This window comes from Acomys russatus, chromosome 28, assembly GCF_903995435.1.
Source record: "Acomys russatus chromosome 28, mAcoRus1.1, whole genome shotgun sequence".
Lineage (NCBI taxonomy): Eukaryota > Metazoa > Chordata > Mammalia > Rodentia > Muridae > Acomys > Acomys russatus.
In genome coordinates this window covers 2,063,593-2,074,906 of record NC_067164.1, presented here as the reverse complement: position 1 = coordinate 2,074,906, position 11,314 = coordinate 2,063,593, and the positions used below count along the sequence as shown (strand labels likewise).

General features: G+C 45.8%; 1 long non-coding RNA gene and 1 other non-coding gene across 2 annotated transcripts; both read right to left on the bottom strand.

Annotated features, from left to right (window-relative positions):
- Positions 1-7,493: 7,493 nt before the first annotated feature.
- On the bottom strand, positions 7,494-8,414 carry LOC127210719 (uncharacterized). The gene is made up of 3 exons (XR_007833336.1): positions 8,363-8,414; positions 8,076-8,136; positions 7,494-7,601 (listed from the first exon to the last, which is right to left on the bottom strand). It is a non-coding gene; the product is annotated as an uncharacterized LOC127210719 (long non-coding RNA).
- LOC127211133 (small nucleolar RNA SNORA26) lies at positions 7,837-7,962 on the bottom strand. The gene has a single exon (XR_007833408.1). It is a non-coding gene; the product is annotated as a small nucleolar RNA SNORA26 (small nucleolar RNA).
- Positions 8,415-11,314: the final 2,900 nt, after the last annotated feature.

Below are 11,314 nucleotides of genomic sequence, written 5' to 3'. Positions count from 1 at the left end.
AGTTTCTCTGTGTAGCCCTGGCTGTCCTGGAACTTGCTCTGTAGACAAGGCTGGCCTCAAACTCAGACATCTGCCTGCCTGCCTCTGCCTCCCGAGTCCTGGGATTAAAGGCATGGTGCACCATTGCCTGGCTTTCTGAGTCCCATCCACCCACCCACCTTCTTTCTCCCTGCCCCCCTTTGGTTTTTCAAGACAGGGTTTCTCTGTGTAGCCCTGGCTATCCTGGACTTAATTTGTTGACCAGGCTAGCCTCGAACTCACAGAGATCCATGTGCTTTTGCCTCCCTGAATGGTGGGACTACAGGTGTGCAGCACCGTGCTCTGCTATGAGTCACTATTTCTTAAGTGACACAAGTGACCAAGAGAAGTGTGAGTTACATCTGACTTGATGTTTCTGGTGTTCCAAAGAGAAAGACGAACTGAACTGAAACATCTCTCTTCGGTACCAGATTTTGTGAGAAAAGTGAGATCATTTACGTGTGATCCTGACTGATGGAAAGCCGTGGATGGCGTTGGCAAGGGAAGTGGTCAGAGGCTGTAGTTCTGGGCTTCTGCTATAGTGCGTGTCCTGGGCAAGCGTGACTGTCCTTCACAAAGTACTCTTTGATTAGGTATGTGGACACATGGAAGTGCGTCTGCACAGAGGTCATGAGGTCTGCTACCTATGCTTCCTTGGCCGTCAGAAGGCTAGAACTACATACTAATGTGGCTGCTGCCTTAGACTGTATCAATTCCCATGGCTGCTGTAACATGTATGTGCCTTGAAACAATTTGTGCATATTATTTTACAGGTCTGGAGGCCTGGAGACCAGGAGCCCAAATTCAGTTTAACGGAGCCAGCAGCAAGGTGTCCCCTGGGACATACTCCCTGGGACAATGCTGTTACAGCAGCCACGAGAATTGCTACTGCTTGTGGCAACAGCCCCACTGGTGTGGCCCTCCTCCAACCAGTGCGATTCTAGAGTCTCCTGCTTGCCAAGAAACCATGTTCTGAGTTTCTTTTTTTTTAAAAAAAATATAACATAAATATTCTGATTTTTAAAAATTATTTATTTCATGATAGGACTGTTTTGCCTAGGTGTGTGTGTGTGTGTGTGTGTGTGTGTGTGTGTGTGTGTGTGTTGCCCATGGAAGTCAGAAGAGGGTGTTGGATCCCCTGGAACTGGCATTACAGATGGTTGTGAGTCAGCATGTGGGTTCTGTGAACCAAACCTGGGGCCTCTGGAAGAGCACCAGGTGCTCTTAGCTGCTGAGCCATCTCTCAGCCCCTGAAGTGATATTCTGAAGAGCATCCTACCATTGGACTCAGGAGTGTGAAGCCATGAAACAAAGCCTCTAGATGGCCTTCTAGAGCAAGGCTACTCCAAAAAACTTTCAGAGAGAACAGAAACGTGCTCTATTTATCTGTGCTGTCTACCATGTATCCAATAACCACACAGCTAGTTAATGGAATTTATAATCAAATCCCCTGATACACCATCAAGGCTTGTCCAAAAGCAATAGTAGTGGACATTTGGTATTGGTACAAAGATACACAGACCAAGTGACAGACTGGAATAGACTTGGGAAATTTATATATATGTTTATATATGACCATTTGCCTTGTGTCTGCAAGAGAGGCAATCTTTTAAATTAAGTATGTTGGAACATTTGGTTATCCACAGAGAAGTAGTACGTGAGCCCACCTATGTATCCCACTGTCTTAGTTAGGTTTCTGTTGCTATGACAAAACACTGTGATCGAAACGCAGCGTGAGGAGGAAAGGGTCCATTTAGCTTATGTATCACACTAGTCATAGTCCATTGAAGGAATCCAAGGCAGGAACTCAGACTGGGTGGGAACCTAGAGGCAGGAGCTGATGCAGAGGCCATGGAGGGGTGCCGCTTACTGGTTTGCTCCTTGTGGCTTGCTTAGTCTGCTTACTTATAGAACCCAGGTTCTGTAAGGCCAAGAACTCAGCCCAAGGCTGTTGCCAACTACAGTAGGCTGGGTCCTCCCCCATAAATCATTAATCAGGAAAACGCCCTACAGGCTAGGCTACAGCCTTATCTTGGGGGGAGGGGCAGGGGGTTGTAGTTTGTTTTTTGTTTGTTTTGTTGTTGGTTTCAGTTTTTTGGTTTTCTCTGTTTTAGCCCCGGTGGTTCTCGAATTCACTCTGTAGACCAGGTTGGCCTCACACTCACAGAGATCTGTCTGCCTCTTCTTCCCAAGTGCAAAAGGCGTATACTGCTACTGCCCAGCTACAGCCTGATCTTATGGGGGGCATTTTTTTTCACTTGAGGTTTCCTCCTCTCAGATGACTTTAGTTTGTGTCACATTGAGATAAGATAGCCAAGACACCCACCATGCCAACCATCAACTCTAAAATAGATGGAAGATGACAATGAACAAACTAAACCTTGGAGAAGGCAGAGATTTCTCACATAAAGCAAAAAACTGGCCATAACAATAAAATTCTATTGTTTTTAATGTCAAGAATATTTTTCTAGCTGGGCATGGTGGTGCATGCCTTTAATCCCAGCACTGGGGAGGCAGAGGCAGGTGGACTACTGTGAGTTTGAGTTCGAGGCCAGCCTGGTGGTCTACAAAGTGAGTTCAGGACAGCCAGGGCTATCACACAGAGAGACCCTATCTTGGGAAAAAAACAAGAACGTTTTTCTTCAAAGGATATCATTTAAAGAAGGAAAGAATCAAAAGGAACTTGGAACACGAAGAGATATTTCCAATAGATATGGATAGTATTTAGGATAATAAGAAACAAAAACACAACACTTTTTAGTATTAAAATAATACTCACAACGATCCACCTACCTCTGCCTCCTGAGTGCTGGGATTAAAGGCGTGCGCCACCACCACCTGGCTCAATTTGTGAATTTTATTTCATGTGTTTATGTCAAAAGATACCTTACACTGCCTTCTAGTTAAAGATGTATATGCAGAAATATTTACAAGGCTAATCATATATTGATACCAGTAATTTATTTTGAAATGCAAGTATTAAGATGGATAGAGGGGCTGGGTGGCGGCGGCGGTGGTGGTGGTGGTGGCACACATCTTTAATCCTAGCACTTGGGAGGCAGAGGCAGGTGGCTCTCTGTGAATTCAAGGCCAGTCTGGTCTACAGAGTGAATTTCAGGACAGCCATGGCTATATAAATAAACCCTGTGTCAAAAGTAATTAATTAATTAATTTTTAAAAGGGATAGAGGGAAGGATGGAAATGTTATAAAGCCAATTTTATAAAGCCAAAGTATTAGCAAAAGAATCTATGTGGTCAATATATAAAAGTATTTAAAGTTTGTTGAATACTTAAGATGCTTCATAGTCAAATGCCAGGAAGATACAAAACATTCGGGCGGGGGTGGGGGGGGGGCGGAAACATAAGCAAATGCTTCCTGAGCTATTTTCTGAGTAGCTAATAAGCAGATGAAAAAGAGCTCAGTGGGTGAGGCGGGTAAGTGAATGCTTGTGCAGAGGGATGAACAGACCCAGATCGCCCCAGCATGTGGGTAGATGATGCAGCTGAAAAGACCCTTGCTGCCAAGCCTGAAGACCTCCCTCCATCCCCCAGGGCCCACAGGATAGGAGAGTCCACCCTCAGGCTTGCCCCTGACCTCCACTTGTGCACCAGGGCACAACTTTCCCTCCCCCCATAAGTAAATGTTTGGGAAAAAAAAAAAAAAGTCATCCTTAGCCACAGGACGCATTCCAGGCTGGCCTGGGCTACATCCGACATTGTCTCAAAATAAACAAGCAAACAAAATGATTGAAAGAGCTCAACTTAATTATCACAGAGATGCAAATTAAAAACATACGCAACTCAATTATCACCCAGAAAATTGAAAAAAAAAAGTGTTGATGGGAACATCAGCCGTCAAGTCCCATATGTTGCTGGTGAGAGTATAAGTGAACACAAAACACTTTGGAAAACATGAAGTATGTCCCGAAATCTGAACGTGGCCATAACCTTGATTCACGACTTCTGTTGGTTGGCATATGACCAAAGAGATGCACTCACCATGCATCATGCGTCAAAAGATGTCATCATGATGGCCACAGAAGCAATGTTTTAATAACTTCAAAATGTAAATGACTCCAATTACTGTCAACATTTATCTGGATATATTTTACTGCGTTCACACAATTGAGTGCAGTGCATCCTCATGAACAAATGACAGAAATTAGGCATAAAACTCACAATAGTGAGTTAAAGAAAGTAGAAACAAAATGCTTGTTGACATGCCTCACCCTGTGTAAACACAGAACTAGCATTCTATTAGGATAAGGCAGAGTATAGGCCCCAGCATGGAGGACAGTGGGTAAGCGTCAGAGGGAAAACGGTCCAGGTTTCCTTGGTCGCTGGTTATGGTTATGTTCATGCCTGAGTATGACTTGTAAAATTTCAGCCAACTGCATTAATTTTTGGTGTATTTACCTGCTGTCAGTTACAGTGGAATAAAGTGTCTGCTGGAACCAGTAAGTAACAACGGATCTCAGAGATTTGACATTTGAGAGACTCAAGACATATTTGGAAGGCACGATGATCAGATTTGCATTAGGGAGATTAGTAGACCGGCTGGGGAGCCTCATTTGGAGTAATCAGGGCTGGGTGTAAAGCAAGAGTGACCAGACACCGAAGAAAAGAAAAACTACCGTGGACTTCCAGAGAGACAGCAGGCATGGTGAGACCTGTCTTACTGCCTCCGAGTCCTTTCTTGAAAAATGTAACTATCTGTTGGGTGCTATTTTGATGATTTAATGTTCAGTTCTAATTGGCCTCCTCACGAGATCAATGCCCCTTGTACAACTATTCAGAACAAGATGTAAGTGCAGAGCGAAGAGAATTGAGTTGACAAGGTGTAGGCGACCCATCTTCCTCCAAGCACAGGTAAAACCTCCACCTGCTTGGGACTGGGTGAGGACAGGACACAGGGCCCATCAGGTCGTAGTGAACTGGGACTTTACTGTACTCAGGTCAGGTCACTTTCTTCTCCTGGTGTCAGCAGAGGGCACCGGAACTATGCCAGGGCGGGGATTCAGGCAGAAGGGGTGGAGCTGGAACCTGGCTTTAACCAATCACATGCACCAGAGTTTCCCAACCAGTGATTGGCAGATGTGTCTACCAGTGTTTCCAAGTCCCGCAAAACTTGCTTTTGTCGAGCTGAGACGTTCGTTACACCTGTTAACCGGCTGCTCCCCGCTAGGGGACTTGAAGGCACAGCTGCTGCACCCTTCCATGTTCCCATTGGTGCGTGAGGCTGGGCTTGGTACCCTGGGTAGAGGAATGAACTGCTCATTATTCTGCTTTAATGGGATAAGGCTACATTATAGGTTAAAGTGCCTTTCCAGGGCACACTCATCCCTCTCCAGCAACGGTAATGCGATCCTCCCAGCAAAGGGCTGTCAGTGTGGATCAAATGTCTGCACTTAGCGGGTAACTCCTTGTACTTAATATTGTGCTCAGGCACTCTAGTGAGAAAGTGGGGCAGCTGCCGCCGATAGAGCTGGACGGCCCCTCAGAAATTAAAAGTATAAGCCAACAATTACTTCTCAGCAAATACTTAAGAGTCAAACCGATGCATGCACATCAATGTTAGATTAACATTCACAATAGTCCAAAGAAGGAGTCGATCCAAATGTCCATCTGTTGTGTGTGTGTACAGCTGAGCATTGTTCGTTCTTTGGGCGTTACTACGGTAGGGATGAATTGTAGAAACATGCACTGAAGGCTGGAGCTCAGTTGACAGGGTGCCTAGCATGCAAGAAGCCCTGGGTTTGACCCCAAACACCACATAAAACCAGGAGGCTGTAAGCACAAGGATCGTAAGTTCAAGGCCATCCTCAGCTAGATTAAGAGTTCTAGGCCCACCAGGGTGCCAGGAGTCTGTCTCAAAAACAGACAAAACCCAATGGAATGGGAGTGGTCCTGGCAGCACACTTATAATCCCAGGGGAAATACTTCTACATATACAAAACTACAGGCTTTGACCTAATGCTCACAAACTCACGCATTTTTATGTGCAAGCATGTAGCTGTGTAGCCCTGGCTGTCCTGGAACTTGCTCTGTAGACTTGACTGTCATAGAACTCACAGATCCGCCTGCCTCTGCCTCCTTAATGCTGGGATTAAAGGCGTGTGCCACCACACCTTACTCAAACTAGCTCCTTCTAAATATATAGCCCAAGGTCAGTTTTACTGTAGACTCTAGAGGTGTACAGTGCTATCTCCCATAATATGGTACTCCGGGTATCACTCCTATTGACCAGTAGGGCAATGCAGACTCACCCTTCAGTAGTTGGAATAATGAAGGCCTGAGCCTTTAACTCCCCAGTATATTTGTATTTTTCTGCTTTAAAACTTCTGGAGTAGCTTGTAACATTAACCCTAGTAGTCACTACTGGTATTGGCAACTTGTTTAACAATGGCTCTCAACCTGTGGGGTCAAGACCCACTTGGGGGTTACATATTGGATTATCTTACATACTAGACACTTACATTACAGTAATAGTAACAAAAGAAGATATGCAGTAGCAGTGAGATAATTTTGTGCTTGGGGGGCCACCACACCGGGAACTGTACTAAAGGGCTGAAGCATTAAGGTTAAGAGCCACTGATGATGCTATTACCTACTAACTCAGAGAAGGCTTAGTCCATTCAGGCATAGAATCTATACAAAGACCTGAAATCTGAGGCATACCAATTTCCTTTCAAATGAGACGTTACTTGAAAAATAGAAGGCACAGGAACAAGTGCCATGCAGCCTATCCACGAGTTAGACCCCTAGAGATCCATGGAAAAGTTGGGTGTGATGGCACCTGTCTAGCAGAACGGAAACTGTGGGTTCAACAGGCACTATACAGAAACTTGTAAAGGCCAAAGCCCAAACAATGAAAAAAAAAAATTAAAAATAAACCCACAGCTTAATGGCCCTGCCACCAACCCTGGCCACCCAAGTTTGACCTAGGGACCCACACTGTAGAATACTGCTGTCCCCAAGTTATCCCAACTTCCACATACTCCAATGCAATGACACAGGCAAATACAAATGACTACCTTAAAAAAAGACCATTATGTAATTGACACAGGAAAAACCTTTATTTAAGATTATGGAAATTAGCAATACACAACAATGTACAGGCTAATAACATCTTGACTGCTAGCAAGTGACTAGGTACTAGCAAATAACTTGTCCTGGCACACACATACTCTTTAACACCAAGATATTCTAATAATCTAGCCGTTTTGCCCAAACATTAGATCTCGAACATGACAGACGTGGTACATGCTACTTACTAGCACTTGGGAGACAAGAAAACGTTGACCTGATTCCAGCCTGACCCAGAAAGGGTGGGGGAGAGGACACAACCCTAACTTGATATAAATTGTGGGAGACTACTGCCAGGCTATTGAAGGAAACTCTCAAGGGGGCCCATCTTCATCTGTCAAATGGAACCTCACCTACCTCAGCAACAGAGCTGGTGAACATGAAGGGCTACACTAATCCTAAGGTGGGCCACAGGCAAGACTGGTCACCACATGTTAAGACTATTTATTCACCTTGGCGGCATTCAGCTCACTGGTTTCTTCCTGGTAGTTTTCAACCTATAAGAAGAGGATAAAAAAAATGTTCCTGCTAAGTGGAAAGCAATTAAGTATATCTTTACGGCTGATCTAAAACTTCCATCTCTACAAAAGTAAATGCACTCTAGAATTCTGGACTTCTCTCCCTCAATCAAATTAAACTAAGCAGGCGAGTTCTTTTTATTCTATGCCAATACCTAGCAATCGCCAGAATCTAGAGAGAATACGCTCAAAGTTTAAGTGAAGCTTCTGGCTCATCTGTGACTCCAGACAGGATCCAAAGAGGTGGTGTACAGCCTCCTCTCTGGGTTTTATGGAGAGCTAGTTCCTTTACCCTTCTGTGTTAGCCTCTTAAAGTACTGCAACAACCTTAAAAGGGCACAGGAAAGGGCGACCCGGGGGTACCGAAGCGGTTCAACAAAGCCGGGCCTGGAACCTCGGTCTTCTAGGCGGCCACGTGGCCTGGGCCTTCCTTCGATCAAAGCGGGTACATACCTGCGCTTGGGTCCGAGGCAGCCGCATGGCGGGGCAGCGAGTCCGGCTCGGGAGGGTCGGCCTGCGGAGGGAGGGAAAGGGCGGTGTTCAGGGCGCCCGGGGCCGGAGAGCACACAGGGCCTTGTGTCTCGCGCGGCCCCGGGCTGGGCACGGCCGCCCGCCCCCCGGGCCGCCGAGGACTGCTCTACCCCTCCGTTCTGGCCGCCGGGAGCAGCTGAGCTCGGGGCGGGCAAAGCTCGAGGGGACACGGGGCCACCCGGACACCCTCCTCCCGAGAGGACACTCACCGCCGACGTCCGGAGGGAAAGGACCGAGCCGGTGCGCGCTGCGCCGATACAGCAAGCAGGGAACGGGGCGGGGCTGGGCAGACACCCGCCAGCCAATCAGAGTGCCTCTCGGAGCAGGAATGAGAGATCAGCCAATCCCCAGAAAGAATATGGGCGGGACTGGTACGAGAAGCCTATCACCGGGACGTTTCGGACCAGCCAGGTAGGGCGGGGCCAGGGGCTGCTGCTGCAGATTCCCCACCCACTGCGGTGTCGCTAACAACCCTGTCCCGCGTGGTTGGCTATGGTGGTCTCAGGAGCGGTCCCAAGCCTTTCGCGGCTGCTCCAAGTTAGAAACATTCCATTCCTTTCCTAAAGCCGCGCCCGTGCCCCGTGTGCTCGGTTTGGATCTTGCCTTGTTCAGCGAGTTCATTCCCAGGGCCTCACCCTAACCCTGAAAAGACCGGCTTTTTTCCGTGTTGAGTCATCAAGGAGTAAGGCTCGGGAGAGCTGAGATGGTTCTCTTGATCTCCACAATGCTGTTACCACAGAGCTACCTCCTCACCCCGTCTTCGTTTTATTTTGAGACAGGGTCTCAAAACTTGTTATCGGCTGGGGTTATAGGCCTGCGTGCCACACTCTACACCCTGTCTAGTCCGCTTTTTCTTTTATGGTCCTGTGCATTGAACACGGTGCCTGGGCCTTCCTCATGCCTTACCAGCCCCTAACCCTCTTTTAACTACAGTTTTGGTTCGGGACTACATCCCTTCACCACCATACCTGGATGTAAGCTTAACTCATTTCTGTGAACATTTCCATGGTGTGAGATGATTTTATTAGCAAATTTTAAATTTTTAAAAAAATTTTTTTCAAGAGAGGATTTCTCTGTGTAGCCTTGGCTGTCCTGGACTCACTATGTAGACCAGGCTGGCCTTGAACTCACAATAATCCACTTGCCTGTGCCTGCCTGAGGATTAAAGGCGGGAGTCACCACACCCAGCTAATATAAGACATATTTGTAAAAATTTCTGAAGGAAGAAAATTCTCAAACTTGCATTAAAGAAAAAGTTCAAGGCGTTCTTTGTTTCCTTTGGTTTGGTTTGGTTTTTCGAGACTGGGTTTCTCTGTGTAGCCTTGGTTGTCCTGTACTTGCTTTGTAGACCAGGCAGGCCTCAAACTCCAATTGACCCACCTGCCTCTTCCTCCCCAGTGCTGGGATTAAAGGTGTGGGCCACCACACCCTGCCTCATGCATTCTTAAAAACAAATCTCAAGCCTTGTTTATTTCACCTCTCAATATTTCAGTATTTATTTCAAAAGAAAACAGGCAGTCATGCCTGAGGACAAGGCAAATGTGATTGCTAAAACAAACAAGTTGACACCCAGATTTCTATTGTGATACATTGGTACTTTACAGTGTGTTGCTTTCAGTAAGGACTCAAACAGGGTCTATTCATTACCCTCACTTGTGTTTCTGTAAAACAATGTCCTACTTTGTACTCCTTTGACTTTTTAGGTAACTTCTTGAAATTGAATCCAAGTGTTATAGGTCACCCTTTTAAGTGTACAAATTAGTGTTTTTTAAAAAATATTCCTCAAGGTTTTATCATCATCACCATTGTCTACTCCCAGATTATTTGCACAGTCTGGGTTTTATTTGGAAAAAGAAGCCCCATGGAGCTGGAGAGATGGCTGAACAGCTAAAGAGCACTTGCTCCTCTTAGAGGGGATGAGAGTTAAGTTCCTAGCATCCACTTCAGGTGGCTTACAGCTTCCTGTAACTCCAGCTCCAGTGTATCTGAAGTCCTCTGGACACCAATACATTCATACACATACATAAAAAAATAAACAATAAATAAACATTTAAAAACATCTGTAGCTCTTGGAAAATATTATGGATTTATTATTTTTTTTATAAAAAAAGATTTTTCACAGAAATGGAAGCACTCATGCAAGGTTTTATTTATTTATTTTTCTTTCGAGACAGGGGTTTTTTTGTTTGTTTTGTTTTGTTTTTTGGTGTGTGTGTGTGCGTGCGTGCGTGTAATAGCCCTGGCTGTCCTGGAACTCTCTTTGTAGACCAGGCTGGCCTCAAACTCACAGAGATCCACCTGCCTCTGCCTCCCCAGTCCTGGGATTAAAGATGCGTGTCACCACGTCCAGCTTGTGTTTTGTTTTCTTTTAAATTTAAAGATGTGCGCCACTAGCCGGGCAGTGGTGGTGCACACCTTTAATCCCAGCACTTGGGAGGCAGAGGCAGGTGGATCTCTGTGAGTTCAAGCCCAGCCTGGTCTATAGAGTCTGGGACAGCCAGGGCTGGGTTACACAGAGAAACCCTGTCACAAAAACAAACAAACAAACAAACAAAACAAAACAAAAAAACCTAAAATGTGCACCATTATGCCTCAGAGAGCATTTAAGATCATTCTCTGGGATTGGAGAAATGGTTCAACATCTAAGTGCACAGACTGCCCTTCCAGAAAACCCAGGGTCCATCCAGCACCCATATGGTAATCTGACACCCTCTTCTGGCCTCCTTGCCCACCAGACACACTCATGGCACACAGACGTACATGCAAGCAAAATGCCCACAAACAAAATTTAAAAATAAAAATAAATCTATTTTTTGTTTATAATTACTCTCTGGTAATATGGCCTGGAACTCTGTAGCTCTGGCAAGCAGACTAGGGGATTTATTTCATGCACTAAAGTTTGACAATCAAACCTTCAAGAACATAAAATTTCTCTCAAGTTTATGAGAAAAACAGATACAATAACACCAGAAATAAATAATCAGTCGGACCCTATAGACTTTAGCAGAGTGGCCCTGGTCTCCAGAGTTAAAAACTAGTCTGCTATGGTGGCCCACGATTCCCCTTAATCCCTGGAAACAAGATCAGGGGGTCAAGAGGTCAAGGCTAGCCGTGGCTACATACAGGGACTTGAAGGTCAGCCAGGACTGCAGGATCCAGCA